The 27,128-nt window shown below is 68.2% G+C and overlaps 1 long non-coding RNA gene across 2 annotated transcripts in view; it reads left to right on the forward strand.

Annotated features, from left to right (window-relative positions):
* Nucleotides 1–530: 530 nt before the first annotated feature.
* The window catches only part of LOC126036669 (uncharacterized), a 52,491-nt gene continuing 25,893 nt past the window's right edge, over nt 531–27,128 (forward strand). Inside the window, exons 1-5 of one of the 2 annotated variants that reach the window (XR_007505217.1) lie at nt 531–744; nt 1,043–1,087; nt 4,667–4,812; nt 5,335–5,378; nt 5,678–6,152. This is a non-coding gene — a long non-coding RNA (uncharacterized LOC126036669). Of the gene's footprint in view, nt 745–1,042; nt 1,088–4,666; nt 4,813–5,334; nt 5,379–5,677; nt 6,153–27,128 lie in introns of those variants that run through there. The other variant, XR_007505216.1, reaches the window with a different exon arrangement.

Below are 27,128 nucleotides of genomic sequence, written 5' to 3' on the forward strand. Positions count from 1 at the left end.
CTTTCCCCGGGACCCGCCGGCCGACTGCGCAGCCCCGCCACGGGGCCCGGTGAGCCCCCACCCCGCGCGCACGTTCTCTCAGCCGCCCTGTCAGCGCCCCGCCCCCCACCCCCGCGCGCACGTTCTCTCAGCCGCCCTGTGAGCCCCCAGGGCTCCCCCTCGGCCTCGGCACCCCCACCTCCCCCGGGGCACCCCCACCTCCCCCGGGGCACCCCCACCTCCCCCGGGCCACCCCCGCCTCCGACGTTCGCGCTCCGAGGGGCGCCCGGCCCCGCTCACCTTCTCCCTCGGGGCAGCCGCAGCCCGGTCACTGCTCAGCTCCGCTCCTGCCTGGGCTCCCGGCGGCCCCTCCCCCGGCAGCCCCTCCCCTTGCCAGGGAGGGGGCGTCGCCATCAGCCTCTCACTGCCCGCACCTGCGGCTCCTCCAGCCCCGGCCCGCAGCTGTGGTACCGAAACCCGGAACCAAACCCCTCACCACCAAGGTGAAGTGAAGCAGCAGGCACTGCCTTGACTGAGTGACAGATGTCAAGAGTCATCTGATGTGGAAGAGGTGTTAACTGGGGTCAAAATACAGATTTTAATACCCATCTGATTTTAGTTCTAAGACTTGGCAATTGCCAGGTATCATCTTTTCGATTTCCCCAGGTCCACCCGCGAGCGAGGCCACAAGGGAGATTTCTTCCAGAGAGAGGATAGAGTTATTAAGTCTCAAGACCACGATTTGCTTTTCTCCTTCATGAAGAGGTGAGTGGATCATATAGCATCACTAGTCACCCAAGCAGTTAAGCCTGAACTTTTCACCTGTCCTTTAATGCCGTCAACTCCAAGCTAAATTTTTCCTGTTATTAAGAGGGGACCAAAGATCATGTGAAGTATTATTATCCTTTCTACAAATACACCCCCATCTTAGAGCTTTAGCTACTAGAGAAGGTCTTGGGAGTTTGGGGTCAGAGGAGCTAGCTGCAAGTACAAACTTTCATACAGCTCTGTTTAGGATGTGTGATGTTTCTCTGGTTGTCTAAACCGGTCTAAATTTCCACAGATGGTCCCGACTCTGGGTGGCTCTAACAAGGATCCTGGAACTCCAGTAAGTTCTAAACATCGTTTTATATTTTAAACATGATCCCAAGTTCCTTTTTGCACTTGTCTCTACGGTTTTGGCAGCTGACAGCCCCGAGGGGTGCTTGTACAAGTTTCTCCCGAAGGGCGAGTAAATTAATTCTTTTGTCCGTGAGGTGGATGGTTTGGTAACGTTATAATTCACAACGCTATAATTCCTTCTTTCAAATTTAAAAAAAAAAAAATTGCCTTTTAAATCCATCCAATTGAATCTGCTAAAATGATTCTCATTGTTCTACCTCTTTTCTCAAGTTTTGGTTAAATTCAATGTCAGTATTCTCCACGGAACTAGATTTTCATCTGACTTTGGAATCGGAAAGGCAGGCTGTTACTGAGGTTAAATTCTGTGTCTTTACAAAACTTTGAATCAGTTACAAAACTACATTATTTTTTTTAATTCAAATTACAAAACCGGTTAATATCAAGATGAATAGCTCAAACAATAATTGTTTCATTTTGTTTATCTCATGTTTAGAACCCCTCAAAAAAACCCACATACACCCTCTAAACACACAAAAAGATTATTGCCCTCGACAATATTCCTAATAGCAACCCCAACATTATAAACTTTACACAACTGTTTTCCCAAATAGATAACGTGAAACTTACTTATAGATTTTCCGTTTTAAAGGGACAGTTTCTTTAGACTTCCAGTTTCTTGTTGGGTGCTTTCTTTATTCTCGAATAATGAAGCCAAGGTTCTTCTCCCAGACCTTTACTGCTACAAGTGTTGTTAAAATGACTCGATACGGTCCTTTCCACTTCTCGGTGATTTTATATATATTCAGTCTCCTGGTCGGAAGGGATGCGCTGCTACGTCCAGTTCTAAGGGTCCAGCTGTGGAGACATACTGACAAAGTTCTTGAAAAGAATTGCTTAAAGAAATCATAACACCTTTTAAAAACATATCTCCAAAGATACTCAGAACACAGGACTCTTGATATGGTCTTTCATACAACATTTCCTAAAGACTTGACTTTTCTTTCTCTTCTGGCTATACTCCGATTCTTAATAGAGCCACGGGTAACGCTTTAACCCATGTGAGGAGTGAGGTTTCCTGACAAATTTTACTCGACTGTTGCTTAAGGATATAGTTCATTCTCTCTCTCTCTCTCTCTCCCCCCACACACTTGCCTGTGGTCTATGTGGGGTGTGATAGTCTCAATCCATAGATAATACTTGGCTCAACTTGTCTCATAATCTTTGCTATAAAATGAGGGCCATTGTCAGATGACATTCTTACAGGCACCCCATATTTTGGTATTATCTCTTTGAGCAAGACTTTGACTACTTCCCTTGCTTTGTTGGTGCGACAAGGGAAAGCCTTGGGCCACCCAGTAAAGATATCAACTAAAACTAGGACATATCCTTATTTTCAAGGCAATTCTATAAAATCAATTTGCTAATATTCTTCTAAAAAATTTCCTTATTTAATAATCCCAAAGATGATCTTATTACTGGTTCGGGGATAAATTTACATATACATTTCACGTCCACTTATAATTGTTTAAACAATCTTTGTCATATTTCGCTTTCTGTTTCCCAGTATACTTTGTGATGTTCAATGGGGCAATTTCTCTTATTATTGTGGGTGGGACTATTATTCGACCTGTCGGTGTTACAGCCTATCCTGTTTCATTTTGTTAGCCTGCAATCTAATAATTAATTCTTCATCTTTTTCATTATAATTTGGAGTTTCTTTAGGCAATTTTATACCTTTCTCTGGAACTAGTGCTAGGATGCCTTTTTCTGCAGCCTCTTCAGCAGCTTTATCAGCCAGTCGGTTACCTGCGTTAGGACCGGTCTTACCTAACGGATGTGCTTTACAGTGCATCATCGTGACTGCTGTTGGTTTTTGAATGCTTTCTAACAATTTCAGTATTTGTTCTGCGTGCTGAACGGCGGTTCCTGGTGCAGATAACAGTCCTCTTTCTCCCCGTATCGCTCCATGCGCACGTACCACTCCAAAAGCATACTTTGAGTCTGTCCAAGTGTTGACTCGCTTTCCTTGACTTAGTTCCAGAGCTCGAGTAAGAGCTATCAATTCAGCCTTTTGGGCAGAGATCATCGAAGGCAAAGTTGGCAACGCAAGTACCTCCTCAGTAGTTATTGCCTATCTCGATAAAACGTTTTCCTTCACAGATGGAACCGCTTCCGTCGGCATATAGTTCCCAATCTGTTTCTTCTAGTGGCACATCTCAGAGATCCAGTCAGCTGGAGTAAACTCTTTCGATTGCCTGCAAGCAGTCACGTTCCAGTTCTCCTTTAACTCGGTCAGTTGTTGAAAACGCAACAGGGTTAACGGCGGTAGTAGTTTTTAGGTAAACATCATCTTGTTCCAGCAACAACACCACTTGGTATTTCAGCATTCTGCTAGGGGATAACCAGTGCCCCCCTTTCCGTTTTAGCACAACAGTTATCATATGGGAAACGTACAGTAATCCTTTCTCCTCAGGCGAACTTACGAGCTTCCTGGATCAGTAGCACAGTTGCAGCGACGGCTCTCGGACGACCAGAGCATCCCAGACTCACGTTATCCAATCGCTTCGAGAAGTAGGCCACAGCTCGCCCACTTGGCCCTAAATATTGGGCCAGGATACCCAGAGCTCTACCTCTTCTTTCACGAGCAGAAAGTTCAAGTGTCTCTTGTGAGATCTGGCAGACGCTAGGGCTGGCACCCCTATTACAGCCTGTTTCAATTCTTGGAAGGTAGCTTTCTCGGCATCGGTCCAATCCGTCGTTTGAGGTTTTGAGCTGCTCCTATAAAGGTCAGGCCAGCAAGCCACAATTTATAATCTACAGGTGACACCACTCGACCATTCCCGGAAATGCTTGTCATTCATTTTTTTAGTCTTAGGTTCGGGGAGACGACACATTGCCTCTTTTCTCTCAGTTCCCAATTGTCTCTGTCCTTTTAGGATTTTAAAACTCAAATTTAAGTTTCTTCTTTCTGGGTTATTTGGGTTTTTTTCTTTTGACACTCGATATCTACTGATTCCCAAAAAGTTCATAAAGTTAAGAGTTAACTTTGTGCATTGTTCTTCCGTCTCAGCTACCATTAACAGATCGTCCATATATTTCAGCAAGATTTCTTGATTATTTTCTTTCTTCCAAATCTCTAATTCTCGTGCCAATTGATTTCCAAAAATGGTAAGACTATTCTTAAAGCCTTGAGGCAAGACTGTCCACGTATATCGTGTTTTTCTCCCAGTCTCAGGATTTTCCCATTCCAAAGCAAAAACCTCTTGACTATTGGGATCCAAGGGAATACAGAAAAAGGCATCTTTTCGGTCCAACACTGTGAACCATTCTCATTTCTCCGTTAGGGTTGTTAACAAAGTATAAGGATTTGCTACGACCGGATGAATACCTTGTACTATTTGATTTATTGCTCTGAGGAGGTCTTGAACTAATCTATCATCTTTTTCATCAGCCTTTTAAAAGGCAAGATCGGGGTGTTATATCTGGATTCACATTCTATTAACAATTTGTATCTTAAAAATTTTTGTATTACCATTACTAACTCTTTCCGACTTTCCGGTTTTAGGGGGTATTGTTTCATTCTTACCGGATTCGATCCTGGCTTTAAATCAACTCTCACAGGTTCTGCTTTTTGGATTTACCGGGAACTTCCCAGTCCAGACGACTGGAATGACAGCATTACACTTGGACCGGTATAATCTTCTGCTTTCGGTAAACATCCTGTTAACAACAAAGCCGCTGCTTCGATACGTTTAGTTTCTGGAATTAAAATTTTAAGCTCTCCATTTTTAAATTTAATTTCTGCCTCTAAGTTCTCAAATAGACCTCTCCTTAACAGGAGTTTAGGAGAATTTGGCACATACAAAAACTGCCGAGTGACCCATTGCTTTCCTAATTTCATTGTTAAAGATTTAAAGAAGGGTCTAGTTTCTCGTTCGCTTGTTGCACCAACACCACCAATTTCTTCAAAACTTAACTCTCCCTCTGAGGTATTTAAAACTGAAAAGGTGACTCTAGTGTCAACTCAAATTCAATTTTCTGTTCTCCCAGTTTAGCTGTAACCAGAGGTTCTGCTGGGAGACTCCCCTCCGGTCCCCGTCCGATACGTTCACTTAAAAAGAACAAATCTACATATGGCACTTTATTCCATTTACTCTCTCTCCTACAAAACAACAGTAATTGCAATATAGTATTGTAACTCAAATTTCTGTTTGTTTACCATTTTTCCTGCAGTTCACCCCAACGTGCCAATAAACATCCCAGCGGTGACGTTTCTGGTAACTTTTCATCAGCAGTTCTATTTCCTGCACTCTTATTCTTAAACAATTTTGCTAATGCCATTATACTTATATACATTCAAATACCAAATACCAAACAAATGCAAACGACAGCTGTCCCAAATAATACACAAAGTCCAACCCAGCAATAGCTTTCGCTTATGACTTACGGGCAGACGCCTAGGCTTCCACTGCAGACGGCTACCCTCCAAGCCCCAACCCTGGGAAGCTTTCGCCGCGCCTCACGGGCAGGCTTTCCAAACAAATTCCAAAGAAGCAGCGCCTTACCTTTTTTCCAGGGAACGCTGCGAGGAGCTTTGCGTGTCGAGGGTGACGGTTCTCCCCGAGAATACCTCGGTGCCGGCCGGAGCTCGATCGACACGCCATCTCGTCCAGTCTCACTCGCAAGGTCCCATCTGGGTCGCCAAAACCGTTACCGAAATCCAGAATAAAACTCCTTAACGCCAACGTGAAGTTAAGAAGCAGGCACTTTGTTTATCGCAGCGCTGGGGACACGGGGGATCGCTCCTCCAAAGGCGTGTCCCACTTAGTATCAAAATCCATCAGTTTTTACAGGCTTTTCCCGTCAGGTCATTGTTACCTAAGCTCCTTCCGTAAAAACGCATACTATGCTCGTTCTTAAATTTAACCGTTGTAACGATCGGTCCTGTGATTATATAACCTTACCAATATTCTTATTTAAAAACAATCATTGGTCAGTGACACTTGGCTCTGCTGACTGGCATCGTCGATACTCAAATCGAGATGGGAAGGGTAAGGGGGTTTCCAAGCAGCAAACTGGTGTCCACGACGGTTTCCTTAGTTTCCTGAAACAGAACGTAGGAAAACCAGTAACTTCCTGGTGAGGTTTCTAGGGTTAGCTGTTTCAAACTTTAACAATATTACGGTTCCTAGCGTCACGCATAACACAGCTCCTAAAGTTTCTATGGCTACGTTTCAAACTTAACAATCCTATACGTTACGCTTCACAATTTTACTTCTTAATCAAACCTAACTCTTCTATGTGATTAAATGTTGATTTCTTTACCAGAACATTTGCAACAGCTGGAGCCCAGCAGGAACAGGGGGGGCACGGCCCGACCCCCCCCAGCGCCTCACCTCCTCCTCCTCCCCTGGGCTCCCTCACAGCCCCTCGCCCCGTGCAGAGGGAGCGCAAACGCAGCCCAGAGGGCAAAGGGGCCGGCCGGCCAGCGTCTATTCAGTCAGTCGCGCACCTATCGAGTCCTGCCAGCGAGTCTGCTCCGGGGCTCGGGGCGCCCCCCGGCGCTCCCCCTGCCCCTCGGACACCTCTGATAGCACATTTCCATACGTTCTGTATGGCACGTCTAAATATTTGGGTGGTTTTAATACTTTGTACCAGCTGTGGTTTGCTGCTAGGTGACTATAAAAGTGAGATTTGGTAAATAATGGTTAGAAATCTTATACTAACGCTACAACTGAAACAACAGACAAGAGTATAGCCGAGCAATTAACTAGCAGAGGTAGGTACTCCTAAGTTTTGCAGTTCTTTGCTCTTATGACTAGATGTTCCCCTGTAAGCTAAATGGGAACAATGCTGAAACTGACCACATGTGATTGAAACTGCGTTAAGCTTCAAGATCAAAGAACAAGGACAAGAATAAAGACTTCGAGGACAGCCAGCAAGAACTTCAAATGGGTCGGTGGTCGCAAAAGCAGCCCTTCGTCTCAAATGGATCCTTCCTTGCACGTGATCGGATGTAGGCAGTGCTATGATAATCGGTTGCCATCGTTTTTATGTATATGTATACTCATCTGATTAATAAGCAATTAGTTATTCTATATAACCTGTTTGTGCTAAAGCTGTGGCACGCACACTAGGTGGAACTATCCCCCGTGCATCCAGCGCTGCAGTGAAGAACGCCTGCTTTCTAAAACTCCAAAATGAGTCTTAGGGAGTTTCGTCGACCGGCTTTTCAGTATCAGAGGTACAAGGGAGGAAAGGAAAAAAAAAAAAAGCAAAAAAAAAAAAAAAGCAGGGGTGTGGGAAAGAGAGGGGACCAGGGGACGGAGGGGGCAGGGAGGGACCACAACACCGAAGAGGGGAGACGGGGCCCCGAGGGCCCGGGGCTCACCGCAGCTCTTGTTCTTGGCGCTGCCAAGAGACTTTGCCAGTTCAGCCGCTTCTTTCTCCTTCTCTCCTCCCTTCCTCTTCTGTAACTCCAGTCGCTTGGCTGTCCTCCGCATAACGGAACACGCGAGCCCCTCGCAGCTCTTGCGAGATGAGGCCTCCTAGACACGTAGCCTCGCTCGCTCGTTCACTACGTGGCCGTACCGTGCTGCTGGTCACGCATCACCCTGGCGGTCTGACCTGCTGTGGACTACGAGGAGGGATCCTCCCACACCCACAGAGGCAGGGTCCCTCTGGCCTGCAGCGGGAGGCAGCTGCCAGCCAGATGGCCTTCCGTTTCTTCTTCTTTACCTTTCTGCGGCCTCTCCAGCTTCAGCAGCTCCCGTCCACAGCCAGTAAGCGCTCCGCCTGTCCCTCTGCGCTCCCGTGCCGTGAGGAGAGGGAGGCCGGGCAGAGACAGGCCACGCGAGCCTGAGGCTGCTGCAGTCAGCGGCATCTCCGGGGACGAAAGGACAACCCCGCTCACGGCGTGGCCTCTGGCAGAGGGAAAGAGGCAGCAGCGACCGTTATTACCGCAGCTCCACCCTGGCCAGAGCCCCTCCGTCCGCAGGGGCTTCCGCGGACGGACGCCGCTCCTTCCCCGCGCCGCTGCTAACGGCACCCGCCTTAAGGGAGACTCGAGAACACCGGAGGGCCAGCTTGCCGCCCTCACGACAGGGCTCGGGGGCTGCCTGCGGCTGCAGCACAGGCTTCAGGGGAGGGGCTGCAGCTGGGGGCAGCCGCAGGGGCCGAGCGGGGCTGGGGAAAGGCGCCGGGGGAGCTCCGGCGACTCGGGAAGGCGCCCGCTGGCCGCGCCTGGGGGGTGCCCGCCTCCGTCCCCTCTTCCCTTCTGTCGGCTCTCGGGGACCTGCCCGGCGCTGCCCTGGCCCGGCTCGCCTCCGGCGGACCGGGAGCCTGCCGCGGCGGCCGCTTCGCAGCTTCCCGTCCCGCCGGCCCCGGGCGGCCAGCGGGCAGGAGGCACCCGCCGCCGCGGCCGCCGCCGCCCCCGCCGGAGGGGATCGCTCGCCTCACCCGCGGTCCAGGCGCTCGCCCGCTGCCGCCGACAGCCGCGCCCTGCGCGCCGCCACGCTGCTCCCGGGGACCGCGCATGTGTAATATGGAGGAGGGAAAGGAGGGAGGCAGGGCAGGAGATAGGAGAGCAGGGTGCGCACGGCGAAACAACTCGCGTGGGTTAAAAACTCGTGTGGGTGAAGGGGGTGGGCTGGAGCAGGAGATGGGGGTGTGCATGGCGGAGACACGGACCTAGTGGGGAGGGTAGGTGAGGGTACAAAGGTGCACGGGGGGGTACTAAAACCAGACGTGCTGCTTCACAGAAATACGGTCCCACCTGAATTCAGTAGTAGGCTTTCTTCTGCGCTTAAACACTAATCAGGCATTTAAAAGCTTCAGTAGACTTGCAAACTGAAACCTCTGACAATTTACGTAGTCTTCTAATTTCTGATATCCAGGATATGTGAAAATAACACTCTCAATTCAACAGTTTTCACCGAGAATGATATGTGTTAACCTAAATCACACAAAGTGAATAATATCATGTTAGCCATGTAGCCTTTATTAAGAGGTTGAAATTACCTTCTCGGGATCTTTTAAGCTTCTAAGCGTAAAATAATTAGTGTAGCTTACAGATGTGGAAGAGAAATCTTTTGGTATCATAACCAAAGTAGTCTTCTCCTCTATGAATGGCAACACAATCTGTAATACTGCATCGACACTTCAAAACCCATTCTGTCTCTCCCCTTTTGTCATCCAATGTTGTCTTTTAGATATTTCAAGAAATTCTTTCATGGTCTATCCCATAAAATGAGAAGTAGATTATTACGGAAGAGCTCCACAGATAAAAAGTTAATGCATTAGACTAACTGTGATATAAAATTACTGGAGATCTATTTATGTGTGATATTCTGATGAATTATCTAGTTGTTTACAATTGCTAGGACTTCTCTCAGCGGTAAATCACTGGCAATGTGCACGAACACAAGAAACTCTTCACGGGGCACATTCATCCTTTATGCAATTAAATGAAGTTTTTAAATCACAAAAAGATTTGGCTGTTACACAGTCTGTGTAAATTACATGATAGTAACCCAAACCACAAGACCATGTCTCTCCTACTTTGCTCTGTTGCAGAAGAATCTCAGCTTGCAAAACACATCAGTTTTCTGTAACACAGATAACCAGGGTTCACACAGTCAGACTTTTCAGTCAGAAGGCCACAGAAAGAATCATAAAGAGACCGAGTATCTTTTCCTTAAACATCCTGTTTACAGACAGCTATGTTACCTCCAAGTGCTATGAAAGTTACTTTCTCTAAAACTATCTTCCATTTAGTTTTCCTTTTTTTTTTTTTTTTTTTCCCTTTTCTTCCCCTGAAAACAATCTTATAGCTTAATCCTTATAGGATTTTTTTTCAAGTTTTGGTTTTTTCTAACGACTATCAACACATGAACACTCTAAATAGTTTCAGGAAGGTCAGTATTTGCTACAGTTGCACTTGATCCAACATCCCACTTTTTTTTCCACCAAGCAAAGGAGTTCAACCAAGTTTCTTTCAAGAGCCATACAGGAGAAAGTACAGATTCTGCTCTGTCTGCTAACAAGCAGGCGAAGGAGCTGCTACCGATTTGAAAACTGTAGAGGCTCTGCTGTGCCCATTTTGAACTGGGGAACAAAAATAGTATTTAGGTCCACTTTTTCTCATTTGCAAAGCAGATCCACTGCCTTGGGAGACTGACCAGAATTACTTGGAACAAACAGTCTTTTTGCCTAGGATCTGTTTGTTAGTTCAGAAAACAGTCACTACGTCCCTGTGATAATATGACACGATTTCATCAAGACATTTCTGTCTCAAGGGGCCCAGCTGTATTTTATTTTCTATTAACACAGCATCTATCCAATTCCGGTCTCTGACTTAAGAGATGAGCAACATGCAATTTCTTCAATGTCTACTTATCACGTGAGGAAGTCAACAAACCTCTTTTCACAGTTACAAGCACTTTTCAAAGATGTGACAGTTCCCTCCGGTCATCAACTGACCCTGAACAAGTTGGAAAATATAAAAGGATCAATAAATGTGAGAAAGACCTTTGGTATGAGGGAACCCAGACAAACCCGTGCAGCAGCTTTCTTCTCTATTGATTGGAAGAGAATGCTGTTTGGCTGCTGCTTCTACGGATAATCCACAAATTATTTGCTATTCTTCTTAGCCAAAGGGCTAAGGCAGTGCCATCAGCAACTTCATAACATACCCTGAAACAAGAAGCAGATATTACAGCTCCAAGTCTGAGGAAACAGCATCAATGATTAAGACAGCTCTAACATGGAAGGCCTGGTAAGTGGCAGTGGTATAAGGCACTAGCAATTTATCAGGGCTCTCTTTCAAATGCTGGCATTTTCTGTGACTTGGATTTTGCCTATTGTTATGAGATCATTACATCACCTATCACACAAGTGTAGCTTTGTTAACTTTCAAAGAAAAGCTGCTAGACAATATACAACACAAAGTTAGACAAGCGAGGGAAGTACACAGGGATTTCACAGGCAATCTGGAATCGGGCACCCGACTTGAATTCCCGGCTTTGAAAACCTCTCTCCAAATGACTTACCATCCTTTCACTAAGATCCAGCAGCAGTTCCCTCCTGTGCCTCATGCTCTTCTTTAGCCAGCCAAAGCCCACGGAGCTGCACTGTAAGCTTGAAGACGAGGATGCCAGCTGCGTGTCCTATTTCTGTCACCTAGTTTTTACGTACCGTTTCTTGCTAATCAAAAGGCCCAGTGATTCCTCCTCACACATCACACTGGAGTTAGTACGTCCAAGCATTATTTCTGCCGCGCTACATTTGCACGGATTAGCTGCTGAACCCTCCAGATGATGTACTGCTTTTCAAGAAGGGTGTAGTATAACTGGCGAGGGTCTACAGTAAGTCCAAGAGGGTGCTCAACGATGTACAGAAGTCTGACTTCAAAGCATAAATTGAAAAACAGCCGCTTAACCTAGAAAGGGCAATACAGAAGAGAAATAACAATGTTTAAACTCTAAAAGGTAGCTGTAAGGAAGAACTATTGTGTGCATCCACTGCACACAGTTACACGGAATCATGGGGCTTAAATTACAACCTGAAAAACTTAGGGTATGTGGCAATCTTTGCAACAGTAGTAATAATTACAGGAAATGTTTAAGAATAAATTAGGCAAGCATTTGTCAAGAATGGTACAGAAAGTTGATCATTCACCTCTAGAACGAGAGCAACACTAGACTATCTTTAAAAGTTCTTCTTTCCCCACTGCTGTCCCAAGGCCAGGCACCAGCCCGGCCCGGCCCGGCCAAGGCCAGGCCCCTGCCCGCCGGCTCGGCCCCTGCCCGCCGGCCCGGCCCGGCCAAAGCCAGGCCCCTGCCCGCCGGCTCGGCCCGGCCCGGCCAAGTCCAGGCCCCTGCCCGCCGGTTCGGCCCGGCCCCTGCCCGGCCAAGGCCAGGCCCCTGCCCGCCGGCTCGGCCCGGCCAAGGCCAGGCCCCTGCCCGCCGGCTCGGCCCGGAGAAGGCCAGGCCCCTGCCCGCCGGCTCGGCCTGGCCCGGCCCGGACAAGGCCAGGCCCCTGCCCGCCGGCTCGGCACCCCCCGGCCCGGCCCGGCCAAAGCCAGGCCCCTGCCCGCCGGCTCGGCACCCCCCGGCCCGGCCCGGCCAAAGCCAGGCCCCTGCCCGCCGGCTCGGCCCAGCCAAAGCCAGGCCCCTGCCCGCCGGCACGCCCCGGCCCGGCCAAGGCCAGGCCCCTGCCCGCCGGCTCGGCACGCCCCGGCCCGGCCAAGGCCAGGCCCCTGCCCGCTGGCTCGGCACGCCCCGGCCCGGCCCGGCCAAGGCCAGGCCCCTGCCCACCGGCTCAGCCCGGCGCGGCCCAGGCCAGGCCCCTGCCCGCCGGCTCGGCCCGGCCCGGCCAAGGCCCGGCCGAGGCCAGGCCCCTGCCCGCCGGCTCGGCCCGGCCCCTGCCCGGCCAAGGCCAGGCCCCTGCCCGCCGGCTCAGCGTGGCCTGGCCAAGGCCAGGCAAGGCCAGGCCCCTGCCCGCCGGCTCGGCTCGGCCCGGCCCGGGCAAGGCCCCTGCCTGGCCAAGGCCAGGCCCATGCCCGCCGGCTCGGCCCGGCCCGGGCCAGGCCCCTGCCTGGCCAAGGCCAGGCCCATGCCCGCCGGCTCGGCCCGGCCCGGGCCAGGCCCCTGCCCGCCGGCTCGGCCCGGCCCGGCCAAGGCCAGGCCCCTGCCCGCCGGCTCGGCCCGGCCCGGCCCAGGCCAGGCAAGGCCAGGCCCCTGCCCGCCGGCTCGGCCCGGAGAAGGCCAGGCCCCTGCCCGCCGGCTCGGCCTGGCCCGGCCCGGACAAGGCCAGGCCCCTGCCCGCCGGCCCGGCCCGGCCCGGACAAGGCCAGGCCCCTGCCCGCCGGCTCGGCACCCCCCGGCCCGGCCCGGCCAAAGCCAGGCCCCTGCCCGCCGGCTCGGCCCAGCCAAAGCCAGGCCCCTGCCCACCGGCTCGGCCCGGCCCGGGCAAGGCCAGGCACCTGCCCGCCGGCTCGGCCCGGCCCGGCCAAGGCCAGGCCCCGGCCCGCCGGCACGGCCAAGGCCCGGCCTGGCCCAGGCTAGGCCCCTGCCCGCCGGCTCGGCCCGGCCCGGCCAAGGCCAGGCCCCTGCCCGCCGGCTCGGCCCGGCCCAGGCCAGGCCCCTGCCTGGCCAAGGCCAGGCCCATGCCCGCCGGCTCGGCCCGGCCCGGGCCAGGCCCCTGCCCGCCGGCTCGGCCCGGCCCGGCCAAGGCCAGGCCCCTGCCCGCCGGCTCGGCCCAGCCCGGCCCAGGCCAAGTCCCTGCCCGGCCCAGGCCAGGCCCCTGCCCGCCGGCTGGGCCCAGCCCGGACAAGGCCAGGCCCCTGCCCGCCGGCTCGGCACCCCCCGGCCCGGCCCGGCCAAAGCCAGGCCCCTGCCCGCCGGCTCGGCCCCTGCCCGCCGGCCCGGCCCGGCCAAAGCCAGGCCCCTGCCCGCCGGCTCGGCCCGGCCCGGCCAAGGCCAGTCCCCTGCCCGCCGCTTCGGCCCGGCCCCTGCCCGGCCAAGGCCAGGCCCCTGCCCGCCGGTTCGGCCCGGCCCCTTCCCGGCCAAGGCCAGGCCCCTGCCCGCCGGCTCGGCCCAGCCAAAGCCAGGCCCCTGCCCGCCGGCACGCCCCGGCCCGGCCAAGGCCAGGCCCCTGCCCGCCGGCTCGGCACGCCCCGGCCCGGCCAAGGCCAGGCCCCTGCCCGCTGGCTCGGCACGCCCCGGCCCGGCCCGGCCAAGGCCAGGCCCCTGCCCACCGGCTCAGCCCGGCGCGGCCCAGGCCAGGCCCCTGCCCGCCGGCTCGGCCCGGCCCGGCCAAGGCCCGGCCGAGGCCAGGCCCCTGCCCGCCGGCTCGGCCCGGCCCCTGCCCGGCCAAGGCCAGGCCCCTGCCCGCCGGCTCAGCGTGGCCTGGCCAAGGCCAGGCAAGGCCAGGCCCCTGCCCGCCGGCTCGGCTCGGCCCGGCCCGGGCAAGGCCAGGCCCCTGCCCGCCCGCTCGGCCCGGCCCCTGCCCGGCCAAGGCCAGGCCCCTGCCCGCCCGCTCGGCCCGGCCCCTGCCCGGCCAAGGCCAGGCCCCTGCCCGCCCGCTCGGCCCGGCCCCTGCCCGGCCAAGGCCAGGCCTCTGCCCGCCGGCTCAGCCCGGCCCCTGCCCGGCCAAGGCCAGGACCATGCCCGCCGGCTCGGCCAGGCCCGGCCAAGGCCCGGCCCCCGGCTCGGCCCGGCCCGGCCGAGGCCAGGCCCCTGCCCGCCGGCTCGGCCCGGCCCGGCCCAGGCCAGGCCCCTGCCTGGCCAAGGCCAGGCCCATGCCCGCCGGCTCGGCCCGGCCCCGGCCAGGCCCCTGCCCGCCGTCTCGGCCCGGCCCGGCCAAGGCCAGGCCCCTGCCCGCCGGCTCGGCCCGGCCCGGCCCAGGCCAGGCAAGGCCAGGCCCCTGCCCGCCGTCTCGGCCCGGCCCGGCCCGGACAAGGCCAGGCCCCTGCCCGCCGGCTCGGCACCCCCCGGCCCGGCCCGGCCAAAGCCAGGCCTCTGACCGCCGGCTCGGCCCAGCCAAGGCCAGGCCCCTGCCCGCCGGCTCGTCCCGGCCCGGCCAAGGCCAGGCCCCTGCCCGCCGGCTCGGCCGGGCCCGGCCAAGGCCAGGCCCCTGCCGGCCGGCTCGGCCCGGCCCGGCCAAGGCCAGGCACCTGCCCGCCGGCTCGGCTCGGCCCGGCCAAGGCCAGGCCCCGGCCCGCCGGCTCGGCCAAGGCCCGGCCTGGCCCAGGCTAGGCCCCTGCCCGCCGGCCCGGCCCGGGCCAGGCCAGGCCCCTGCCTGGCCAAGGCCAGGCCCTTGCCCGACGGCTCGGCCCGGCCCCTGCCTGGCCAAGGCCAGGCCCCTGCCCGCCGGCTCGGCCCGGCACCTGCCCGGCCAAGGCCAGGCCCCTGCCCGCCGGCCCGGCCCGGCCAAGGCCAGGCCCCGGCCCGCCGGCTCGGCCCGGCCGAGGCCAGGCCCCTACCCGCCGGCTCGGCCCAGCCCGGCCCAGGCCAAGTCCCTGCCCGGCCCAGGCCAGGCCCCTGCCCGGACAAGGCCAGGCCCCTGCCCGCCGGCTCGGCACCCCCCGGCCCGGCCCGGCCAAAGCCAGGCCCCTGCCCGCCGGCTCGGCCCCTGCCCGCCGGCCCGGCCCGGCCAAAGCCAGGCCCCTGCCCGCCGGCTCGGCCCGGCTCGGCCAAGGACAGGCCCCTGCCCGCCGGTTCGGCCCGGCCCCTGCCCGGCCAAGGCCAGGCCCCTGCCAACCGGTTCGGCCCGGCCCCTGCCCGGCCAAGGCCAGGCCCCTGCCCGCCGGCTCGGCCCGGCCAAGGCCAGGCCCCTGCCCGCCCGCTCGGCCCGGCCCGGCCAAGGCCAGGCCCCTGCCCGCCGGCTCAGCCCGGCCCGGCCAAGGCCGGGACAAGGCCAGTCCCCTGCCCGCCGGCTCGGTCCGGACAAGGCCAGGCCCCTGCCCGCCGGCTCGGCACCCCCCGGCCCGGCCCGGCCAAAGCCAGGCCCCTGCCCGCCGGCTCGGCCCAGCCAAAGCCAGGCCCCTGCCCGCCGGCTCGGCCCGGCCCGGGCAAGGCCAGGCACCTGCCCGCCGGCTCGGCCCGGCCCAGGCCAGGCCCCTGCCCGCCGGCTCGGCCCGGTCCGACCCAGGCCAGGCCCCTGCCTGGCCAAGGCCAGGCCCATGCCCACCGGCTCGGCCCGGCCCGGGCCAGGCCCCTGCCCGCCGGCTCGGCCCGGCCCGGCCAAGGCCAGGCCCCTGCCCGCCGGCTCGGCTCGGCCCGGCCCGGGCAAGGCCAGGCCCCTGCCCGCCCGCTCGGCCCGGCCCCTGCCCGGCCAAGGCCAGGCCCCTGCCCGCCCGCTCGGCCCGGCCCCTGCCCGGCCAAGGCCAGGCCTCTGCCCGCCGGCTCAGCCCGGCCCCTGCCCGGCCAAGGCCAGGACCATGCCCGCCGGCTCGGCCAGGCCCGGCCAAGGCCCGGCCCCCGGCTCGGCCCGGCCCGGCCGAGGCCAGGCCCCTGCCCGCCGGCTCGGCCCGGCCCGGCCCAGGCCAGGCCCCTGCCTGGCCAAGGCCAGGCCCATGCCCGCCGGCTCGGCCCGGCCCGGGCCAGGCCCCTGCCTGGCCAAGGCCAGGCCCATGCCCGCCGGCTCGGCCCGGCCCGGGCCAGGCCCCTGCCCGCCGGCTCGGCCCGGCCCGGCCAAGGCCAGGCCCCTGCCCGCCGGCTCGGCCCGGCCCGGCCCAGGCCAGGCAAGGCCAGGCCCCTGCCCGCCGGCTCGGCCTGGCCCGGCCCGGACAAGGCCAGGCCCCTGCCCGCCGGCCCGGCCCGGCCCGGCCAAAGCCAGGCCCCTGCCCGCCGGCTCGGCCCAGCCAAAGCCAGGCCCCTGCCCACCGGCTCGGCCCGGCCCGGGCAAGGCCAGGCACCTGCCCGCCGGCTCGGCCCGGCCCGGCCAAGGCCAGGCCCCGGCCCGCCGGCACGGCCAAGGCCCGGCCTGGCCCAGGCTAGGCCCCTGCCCGCCGGCTCGGCCCGGCCCGGCCAAGGCCAGGCCCCTGCCCGCCGGCTCGGCCCGGCCCAGGCCAGGCCCCTGCCTGGCCAAGGCCAGGCCCATGCCCGCCGGCTCGGCCCGGCCCGGGCCAGGCCCCTGCCCGCCGGCTCGGCCCGGCCCGGCCAAGGCCAGGCCCCTGCCCGCCGGCTCGGCCCAGCCCGGCCCAGGCCAAGTCCCTGCCCGGCCCAGGCCAGGCCCCTGCCCGCCGGCTGGGCCCAGCCCGGACAAGGCCAGGCCCCTGCCCGCCGGCTCGGCACCCCCCGGCCCGGCCCGGCCAAAGCCAGGCCCCTGCCCGCCGGCTCGGCCCCTGCCCGCCGGCCCGGCCCGGCCAAAGCCAGGCCCCTGCCCGCCGGCTCGGCCCGGCCCGGCCAAGGCCAGTCCCCTGCCCGCCGCTTCGGCCCGGCCCCTGCCCGGCCAAGGCCAGGCCCCTGCCCGCCGGTTCGGCCCGGCCCCTTCCCGGCCAAGGCCAGGCCCCTGCCCGCCGGCTCGGCCCGGCCAAGGCCAGGCCCCTGCCCGCCGGCTCGGCCCGGCCCGGCCAAGGCCAGGCCCCTGCCCGCCGGCTCAGCCCGGCCCGGCCAAGGCCGGGCCAAGGCCAGGACCCTGCCCGCCGGCTCGGCCCGGAGAAGGCCAGGCCCCTGCCCGCCGGCTCGGCCTGGCCAGGCCCGGACAAGGCCAGGCCCCTGCCCGCCGGCCCGGCCCGGCCCGGACAAGGCCAGGCCCCTGCCCGCCGGCTCGGCACCCCCCGGCCCGGCCCGGCCAAAGCCAGGCCCCTGCCCGCCGGCTCGGCCCAGCCAAAGCCAGGCCCCTGCCCGCCGGCTCGGCCCGGCCCGGGCAAGGCCAGGCACCTGCCCGCCGGCTCGGCCCGGCCCGGCCAAGGCCAGGCCCCGGCCCGCCGGCACGGCCAAGGCCCGGCCTGGCCCAGGCTAGGCCCCTGCCCGCCGGCTCGGCCCGGCCCGGCCAAGGCCAGGCCCCTGCCCGCCGGCTCGGCCCGGCCCGGGCCAGGCCCCTGCCCGCCGGCTCGGCCCGGCCCGGCCAAGGCCAGGCCCCTGCCCGCCGGCTCGGCCCGGCCCGGCCCTGGCCAGGCCCCTGCCCGCCGGCTCGGCCCAGCCCAGGCCGGGCAAGGCCAGGCCCCTGCCCGCCGGCTCGGCCCGGCCCGGCCCGGACAAGGCCAGGCCCCTGCCCGCCGGCTCGGCACCCCCCGGCCCGGCCCGGCCAAAGCCAGGCCCCTGACCGCCGGCTCGGCCCAGCCAAGGCCAGGCCCCTGCCCGCCGGCTCGGCCCGGCCCGGCCAAGGCCAGGCCCCTGCCCGCCGGCTCGGCCCGGCCCAGGCCAGGCCCCTGCCTGGCCAAGGCCAGGCCCATGCCCGCCGGCTCGGCCCGGCCCGGGCCAGGCCCCTGCCCGCCAGCTCGGCCCAGCCCGGCCAAGGCCAGGCCCCTGCCCGCCGGCTCGGCACCCCCCGGCCCGGCCCGGCCAAAGCCAGGCCCCTGCCCGCCGGCTCGGCCCCTGCCCGCCGGCCCGTCCCGGCCAAAGCCAGGCCCCTGCCCGCCAGCTCGGCCCGGCCCGGCCAAGGCCAGGCCCCTGCCCGCCGGTTCGGCCCGGCCCCTTCCCGGCCAAGGCCAGGCCCCTGCCCGCCGGCTCGGCCCGGCCAAGGCCAGGCCCCTGCCCTCCGGCTCGGCCCGGCCCGGCCAAGGCCAGGCCCCTGCCCGCCGGCTCGGCCCGGAGAAGGCCAGGCCCCTGCCCGCCGGCTCGGCCTGGCCCGGCCCGGACAAGGCCAGGCCCCTGCCCGCCGGCTCGGCACCCCCCGGCCCGGCCCGGCCAAAGCCAGGCCCCTGCCCGCCGGCTCGGCCCAGCCAAAGCCAGGCCCCTGCCCGCCGGCTCGGCCCGGCCCGGGCAAGGCCAGGCACCTGCCCGCCGGCTCGGCCCGGCCCGGCCAAGGCCAGGCCCCGGCCCGCCGGCACGGCCAAGGCCCGGCCTGGCCCAGGTTAGGCCCCTGCCCGCCGGCTCGGCCCGGCCCGGCCAAGGCCAGGCCCCTGCCCGCCGGCTCGGCCCGGCCCAGGCCAGGCCCCTGCCTGGCCAAGGCCTGGCCCATGCCCGCCGGCTCGGCCCGGCCCGGGCCAGGCCCCTGCCCGCCGGCTCGGCCCGGCCCGGCCAAGGCCAGGCCCCTGCCCGCCGGCTCGGCCCGGCCCGGCCCTGGCCAGGCCCCTGCCCGCCGGCTCGGCCCGGCCCGGCCCAGGCCAGGCAAGGCCAGGCCCCTGCCCGCCGGCTCGGCCCGGCCCGGCCCGGACAAGGCCAGGCCTCTGCCCGCCGGCTCGGCACCCCCCGGCCCGGCCCGGGCAAAGCCAGGCCCCTGACCGCCGGCTCGGCCCAGCCAAGGCCAGGCCCCTGCCCGCCGGCTCGGCACGGCCCGGCCAAGGCCGGGCCCCTGCCCGCCGGCTCGGCACTCCCCGGCCCGGCCAAGGCCGGGCCCCTGCCCGCCGGCTCGGCACGCCCCGGCCCGGCCAAGGCCAGGCCCCTGCCCGCCGGCTCGGCACGCCCCGGCCCGGCCAAGGCCAGGCCCCTGCCCGCTGGCTCGGCACGCCCCGGCCCGGCCCGGCCAAGGCCAGGCCCCTGCCCACCGGCTCAGCCCGGCGCGGCCCAGGCCAGGCCCCTGCCCGCCGACTCGGCCCGGCCCGGCCAAGGCCCGGCCGAGGCCAGGCCCCTGCCCGCCGGCTCGGCCCGGCCCCTGCCCGGCCAAGGCCAGGCCCCTGCCCGCCGGCTCAGCGCGGCCTGGCCAAGGCCAGGCAAGGCCAGGCCCCTGCCCGCCGGCTCGGCTCGGCCCGGCCCGGGCAAGGCCAGGCCCCTGCCCGCCCGCTCGGCCCGGCCCCTGCCCGGCCAAGGCCAGGCCCCTGCCCGCCCGCTCGGCCCGGCCCCTGCCCGGCCAAGGCCAGGCCTCTGCCCGCCGGCTCAGCCCGGCCCCTGCCCGGCCAAGGCCAGGACCATGCCCGCCGGCTCGGCCAGGCCCGGCCAAGGCCCGGCCCCCGGCTCGGCCCGGCCGAGGCCAGGCCCCTGCCCGCCGGCTCGGCCCGGCCCGGCCCAGGCCAGGCCCCTGCCTGGCCAAGGCCAGGCCCATGCCCGCCGGCTCGGCCCGGCCCCGGCCAGGCCCCTGCCCGCCGGCTCGGCCCGGCCCGGCCAAGGCCAGGCCCCTGCCCGCCGGCTCGGCCCGGCCCGGCCCAGGCCAGGCAAGGCCAGGCCCCTGCCCGCCGTCTCGGCCCGGCCCGGCCCGGACAAGGCCAGGCCCCTGCCCGCCGGCTCGGCACCCCCCGGCCCGGCCCGGCCAAAGCCAGGCCTCTGACCGCCGGCTCGGCCCAGCCAAGGCCAGGCCCCTGCCCGCCGGCTCGTCCCGGCCCGGCCAAGGCCAGGCCCCTGCCCGCCGGCTCGGCCGGGCCCGGCCAAGGCCAGGCCCCTGCCCGCCGGCTCGGCCCGGCCCGGCCAAGGCCAGGCACCTGCCCGCCGGCTCGGCTCGGCCCGGCCAAGGCCAGGCCCCGGCCCGCCGGCTCGGCCAAGGCCCGGCCTGGCCCAGGCTAGGCCCCTGCCCGCCGGCCCGGCCCGGGCCAGGCCAGGCCCCTGCCTGGCCAAGGCCAGGCCCTTGCCCGACGGCTCGGCCCGGCCCCTGCCTGGCCAAGGCCAGGCCCCTGCCCGCCGGCTCGGCCCGGCACCTGCCCGGCCAAGGCCAGGCACCTGCCCGCCGGCCCGGCCCGGCCAAGGCCAGGCCCCGGCCCGCCGGCTCGGCCCGGCCGAGGCCAGGCCCCTACCCGCCGGTTCGGCCCAGCCCGGCCCAGGCCAAGTCCCTGCCCGGCCCAGGCCAGGCCCCTGCCCGGACAAGGCCAGGCCCCTGCCCGCCGGCTCGGCACCCCCCGGCCCGGCCCGGCCAAAGCCAGGCCCCTGCCCGCCGGCTCGGCCCCGGCCCGCCGGCCCGGCCCGGCCAAAGCCAGGCCCCTGCCTGCCGGCTCGGCCCGGCCCGGCCAAGGACAGACCCTGCCCGCCGGTTCGGCCCGGCCCCTGCCCGGCCAAGGCCAGGCCCCTGCCAACCGGTTCGGCCCGGCCCCTGCCCGGCCAAGGCCAGGCCCCTGCCCGCCGGCTCGGCCCGGCCAAGGCCAGGCCCCTGCCCGCCCGCTCGGCCCGGCCAAGGCCAGGCCCCTGCCCGCCGGCTCAGCCCGGCCCGGCCAAGGCCAGGACAAGGCCAGTCCCCTGCCCGCCGGCTCGGTCCGGACAAGGCCAGGCCCCTGCCCGCCGGCTCGGCACCCCCCGGCCCGGCCCGGCCAAAGCCAGGCCCCTGCCCGCCGGCTCGGCCCAGCCAAAGCCAGGCCCCTGCCCGCCGGCTCGGCCCGGCCCGGGCAAGGCCAGGCACCTGCCCGCCGGCTCGGCCCGGCCAAGGCCAGGCCCCGGCCCGCCGGCACGGCCAAGGCCCGGCCCGGCCCAGGCTAGGCCCCTGCCCGCCGGCTCGGCCCGGCCCGGCCAAGGCCAGGCCCCTGCCCGCCGGCTCGGCCCGGCCCAGGCCAGGCCCCTGCCCGCCGGCTCGGCCCGGTCCGACCCAGGCCAGGCCCCTGCCTGGCCAAGGCCAGGCCCATGCCCGCCGGCTCGGCCCGGCCCGGGCCAGGCCCCTGCCCGCCGGCTCGGCCCGGCCCGGCCAAGGCCAGGCCCCTGCCCGCCGGCTCGGCTCGGCCCGGCCCGGGCAAGGCCAGGCCCCTGCCCGCCCGCTCGGCCCGGCCCCTGCCCGGCCAAGGCCAGGCCCCTGCCCGCCCGCTCGGCCCGGCCCCTGCCCGGCCAAGGCCAGGCCTCTGCCCGCCGGCTCAGCCCGGCCCCTGCCCGGCCAAGGCCAGGACCATGCCCGCCGGCTCGGCCCGGCCCGGGCCAGGCCCCTGCCCGCCGGCTCGGCCCGGCCCGGCCAAGGCCAGGCCCCTGCCCGCCGGCTCGGCCCAGCCCGGCCCAGGCCAAGTCCCTGCCCGGCCCAGGCCAGGCCCCTGCCCGCCGGCTGGGCCCGGCCCGGACAAGGCCAGGCCCCTGCCCGCCGGCTCGGCACCCCCCGGCCCGGCCCGGCCAAAGCCAGGCCCCTGCCCGCCGGCTCGGCCCCTGCCCGCCGGCCCGGCCCGGCCAAAGCCAGGCCCCTGCCCGCCGGCTCGGCCCGGCCCGGCCAAGGCCAGTCCCCTGCCCGCCGCTTCGGCCCGGCCCCTGCCCGGCCAAGGCCAGGCCCCTGCCCGCCGGTTCGGCCCGGCCCCTTCCCGGCCAAGGCCAGGCCCCTGCCCGCCGGCTCGGCCCGGCCCGGCCAAGGCCAGGCCCCTGCCCGCCGGCTCGGCCCGGCCCGGCCAAGGCCAGGCCCCTGCCCGCCGGCTCAGCCCGGCCCGGCCAAGGCCGGGCCAAGGCCAGGACCCTGCCCGCCGGCTCGGCCCGGAGAAGGCCAGGCCCCTGCCCGCCGGCTCGGCCTGGCCAGGCCCGGACAAGGCCAGGCCCCTGCCCGCCGGCCCGGCCCGGCCCGGACAAGGCCAGGCCCCTGCCCGCCGGCTCGGCACCCCCCGGCCCGGCCCGGCCAAAGCCAGGCCCCTGCCCGCCGGCTCGGCCCAGCCAAAGCCAGGCCCCTGCCCGCCGGCTCGGCCCGGCCCGGGCAAGGCCAGGCACCTGCCCGCCGGCTCGGCCCGGCCCGGCCAAGGCCAGGCCCCGGCCCGCCGGCACGGCCAAGGCCCGGCCTGGCCCAGGCTAGGCCCCTGCCCGCCGGCTCGGCCCGGCCCGGCCAAGGCCAGGCCCCTGCCCGCCGGCTCGGCCCGGCCCGGGCCAGGCCCCTGCCCGCCGGCTCGGCCCGGCCCGGCCAAGGCCAGGCCCCTGCCCGCCGGCTCGGCCCGGCCCGGCCCTGGCCAGGCCCCTGCCCGCCGGCTCGGCCCGGCCCAGGCCGGGCAAGGCCAGGCCCCTGCCCGCCGGCTCGGCCCGGCCCGGCCCGGACAAGGCCAGGCCCCTGCCCGCCGGCTCGGCACCCCCCGGCCCGGCCCGGCCAAAGCCAGGCCCCTGACCGCCGGCTCGGCCCAACCAAGGCCAGGCCCCTGCCCGCCGGCTCGGCCCGGCCCGGCCAAGGCCAGGCCCCTGCCCGCCGGCTCGGCCCGGCCCAGGCCAGGCCCCTGCCTGGCCAAGGCCAGGCCCATGCCCGCCGGCTCGGCCCGGCCCGGGCCAGGCCCCTGCCCGCCAGCTCGGCCCAGCCCGGCCAAGGCCAGGCCCCTGCCCGCCGGCTCGGCACCCCCCGGCCCGGCCCGGCCAAAGCCAGGCCCCTGCCCGCCGGCTCGGCCCCTGCCCGCCGGCCCGTCCCGGCCAAAGCCAGGCCCCTGCCCGCCAGCTCGGCCCGGCCCGGCCAAGGCCAGGCCCCTGCCCGCCGGTTCGGCCCGGCCCCTTCCCGGCCAAGGCCAGGCCCCTGCCCGCCGGCTCGGCCCGGCCAAGGCCAGGCCCCTGCCCTCCGGCTCGGCCCGGCCCGGCCAAGGCCAGGCCCCTGCCCGCCGGCTCGGCCCGGAGAAGGCCAGGCCCCTGCCCGCCGGCTCGGCCTGGCCCGGCCCGGACAAGGCCAGGCCCCTGCCCGCCGGCTCGGCACCCCCCGGCCCGGCCCGGCCAAAGCCAGGCCCCTGCCCGCCGGCTCGGCCCAGCCAAAGCCAGGCCCCTGCCCGCCGGCTCGGCCCGGCCCGGGCAAGGCCAGGCACCTGCCCGCCGGCTCGGCCCGGCCCGGCCAAGGCCAGGCCCCGGCCCGCCGGCACGGCCAAGGCCCGGCCTGGCCCAGGTTAGGCCCCTGCCCGCCGGCTCGGCCCGGCCCGGCCAAGGCCAGGCCCCTGCCCGCCGGCTCGGCCCGGCCCAGGCCAGGCCCCTGCCTGGCCAAGGCCTGGCCCATGCCCGCCGGCTCGGCCCGGCCCGGGCCAGGCCCCTGCCCGCCGGCTCGGCCCGGCCAAGGCCAGGCCCCTGCCCGCCGGCTCGGCCCGGCCCGGCCCTGGCCAGGCCCCTGCCCGCCGGCTCGGCCCGGCCCGGCCCAGGCCAGGCAAGGCCAGGCCCCTGCCCGCCGGCTCGGCCCGGCCCGGCCCGGACAAGGCCAGGCCTCTGCCCGCCGGCTCGGCACCCCCCGGCCCGGCCCGGGCAAAGCCAGGCCCCTGACCGCCGGCTCGGCCCAGCCAAGGCCAGGCCCCTGCCCGCCGGCTCGGCCCGGCCCGGCCAAGGCCGGGCCCCTGCCCGCCGGCTCGGCACTCCCCGGCCCGGCCAAGGCCAGGCCCCTGCCCGCCGGCTCGGCACGCCCCGGCCCGGCCAAGGCCAGGCCCCTGCCCGCCGGCTCGGCACGCCCCGGCCCGGCCAAGGCCAGGCCCCTGCCCGCTGGCTCGGCACGCCCCGGCCCGGCCCGGCCAAGGCCAGGCCCCTGCCCACCGGCTCAGCCCGGCGCGGCCCAGGCCAGGCCCCTGCCCGCCGACTCGGCCCGGCCCGGCCAAGGCCCGGCCGAGGCCAGGCCCCTGCCCGCCGGCTCGGCCCGGCCCCTGCCCGGCCAAGGCCAGGCCCCTGCCCGCCGGCTCAGCGCGGCCTGGCCAAGGCCAGGCAAGGCCAGGCCCCTGCCCGCCGGCTCGGCTCGGCCCGGCCCGGGCAAGGCCAGGCCCCTGCCCGCCCGCTCGGCCCGGCCCCTGCCCGGCCAAGGCCAGGCCCCTGCCCGCCCGCTCGGCCCGGCCCCTGCCCGGCCAAGGCCAGGCCTCTGCCCGCCAGCTCAGCCCGGCCCCTGCCCGGCCAAGGCCAGGACCATGCCCGCCGGCTCGGCCAGGCCCGGCCAAGGCCCGGCCCCCGGCTCGGCCCGGCCCGGCCGAGGCCAGGCCCCTGCCCGCCGGCTCGGCCCGGCCCGGCCCAGGCCAGGCCCCTGCCTGGCCAAGGCCAGGCCCATGCCCGCCGGCTCGGCCCGGCCCCGGCCAGGCCCCTGCCCGCCGGCTCGGCCCGGCCCGGCCAAGGCCAGGCCCCTGCCCGCCGGCTCGGCCCGGCCCGGCCCAGGCCAGGCAAGGCCAGGCCCCTGCCCGCCGTCTCGGCCCGGCCCGGCCCGGACAAGGCCAGGCCCCTGCCCGCCGGCTCGGCACCCCCCGGCCCGGCCCGGCCAAAGCCAGGCCTCTGACCGCCGGCTCGGCCCAGCCAAGGCCAGGCCCCTGCCCGCCGGCTCGTCCCGGCCCGGCCAAGGCCAGGCCCCTGCCCGCCGGCTCGGCCGGGCCCGGCCAAGGCCAGGCCCCTGCCCGCCGGCTCGGCCCGGCCCGGCCAAGGCCAGGCACCTGCCCGCCGGCTCGGCTCGGCCCGGCCAAGGCCAGGCCCCGGCCCGCCGGCTCGGCCAAGGCCCGGCCTGGCCCAGGCTAGGCCCCTGCCCGCCGGCCCGGCCCGGGCCAGGCCAGGCCCCTGCCTGGCCAAGGCCAGGCCCTTGCCCGACGGCTCGGCCCGGCCCCTGCCTGGCCAAGGCCAGGCCCCTGCCCGCCGGCTCGGCCCGGCACCTGCCCGGCCAAGGCCAGGCCCCTGCCCGCCGGCCCGGCCCGGCCAAGGCCAGGCCCCGGCCCGCCGGCTCGGCCCGGCCGAGGCCAGGCCCCTACCCGCCGGCTCGGCCCAGCCCGGCCCAGGCCAAGTCCCTGCCCGGCCCAGGCCAGGCCCCTGCCCGGACAAGGCCAGGCCCCTGCCCGCCGGCTCGGCACCCCCCGGCCCGGCCCGGCCAAAGCCAGGCCCCTGCCCGCCGGCTCGGCCCCTGCCCGCCGGCCCGGCCCGGCCAAAGCCAGGCCCCTGCCTGCCGGCTCGGCCCGGCCCGGCCAAGGACAGACCCTGCCCGCCGGTTCGGCCCGGCCCCTGCCCGGCCAAGGCCAGGCCCCTGCCAACCGGTTCGGCCCGGCCCCTGCCCGGCCAAGGCCAGGCCCCTGCCCGCCGGCTCGGCCCGGCCAAGGCCAGGCCCCTGCCCGCCCGCTCGGCCCGGCCCGGCCAAGGCCAGGCCCCTGCCCGCCGGCTCAGCCCGGCCCGGCCAAGGCCGGGACAAGGCCAGTCCCCTGCCCGCCGGCTCGGTCCGGACAAGGCCAGGCCCCTGCCCGCCGGCTCGGCACCCCCCGGCCCGGCCCGGCCAAAGCCAGGCCCCTGCCCGCCGGCTCGGCCCAGCCAAAGCCAGGCCCCTGCCCGCCGGCTCGGCCCGGCCCGGGCAAGGCCAGGCACCTGCCCGCCGGTTCGGCCCGGCCAAGGCCAGGCCCCGGCCCGCCGGCACGGCCAAGGCCCGGCCCGGCCCAGGCTAGGCCCCTGCCCGCCGGCTCGGCCCGGCCCGGCCAAGGCCAGGCCCCTGCCCGCCGGCTCGGCCCGGCCCAGGCCAGGCCCCTGCCCGCCGGCTCGGCCCGGTCCTACCCAGGCCAGGCCCCTGCCTGGCCAAGGCCAGGCCCATGCCCGCCGGCTCGGCCCGGCCCGGGCCAGGCCCCTGCCCGCCGGCTCGGCCCGGCCCGGCCAAGGCCAGGCCCCTGCCCGCCGGCTCGGCCCGGCCCGGCCAAGGCCAGGCCCCTGCCCGCCGGCTCGGCTCGGCCCGGCCCGGGCAAGGCCAGGCCCCTGCCCGCCCGCTCGGCCCGGCCCCTGCCCGGCCAAGGCCAGGCCCCTGCCCGCCCGCTCGGCCCGGCCCCTGCCCGGCCAAGGCCAGGCCTCTGCCCGCCGGCTCAGCCCGGCCCCTGCCCGGCCAAGGCCAGGACCATGCCCGCCGGCTCGGCCAGGCCCGGCCAAGGCCCGGCCCCCGGCTCGGCCCTGCCCGGCCGAGGCCAGGCCCCTGCCCGCCGGCTCGGCCCGGCCCGGCCCAGGCCAGGCCCCTGCCTGGCCAAGGCCAGGCCCATGCCCGCCGGCTCGGCCCGGCCCGGGCCAGGCCCCTGCCTGGCCAAGGCCAGGCCCATGCCCGCCGGCTCGGCCCGGCCCGGGCCAGGCCCCTGCCCGCCGGCTCGGCCCGGCCCGGCCAAGGCCAGGCCCCTGCCCGCCGGCTCGGCCCGGCCCGGCCCAGGCCAGGCAAGGCCAGGCCCCTGCCCGCCGGCTCGGCCCGGCCCGGACAAGGCCAGGCCCCTGCCCGCCGGCTCGGCACCCCCCGGCCCGGCCCGGCCAAAGCCAGGCCCCTGACCGCCGGCTCGGCCCAGCCAAGGCCAGGCCCCTGCCCGCCGGTTCGGCTCGGCCCCTGCCCGGCCAAGGCCAGGCCCCTGCCCGCCGGCTCGGCCCGGCCAAGGCCAGGCCCCTGCCCGCCGGCTCGGCCCGGCCCGGGCAAGGCCAGGCACCTGCCCGCCGGCTCGGCCCGGCCCGGCCAAGGCCAGGCCCCGGCCCGCCGGCTCGGCCAAGGCCCGGCCTGGCCCAGGCTAGGCCCCTGCCCGCCGGCCCGGCCCGGCCCAGGCCAGGCCCCTGCCTGGCCAATGCCAGGCCCTTGCCCGACGGCTCGGCCCGGCCCCTGCCAGGCCAAGGCCAGGCCCCTGCCCGCCGGCTCGGCCCGGC

The sequence above is a fragment of the Accipiter gentilis genome, unplaced genomic scaffold, assembly GCF_929443795.1.
Source record: "Accipiter gentilis unplaced genomic scaffold, bAccGen1.1, whole genome shotgun sequence".
Lineage (NCBI taxonomy): Eukaryota > Metazoa > Chordata > Aves > Accipitriformes > Accipitridae > Astur > Astur gentilis.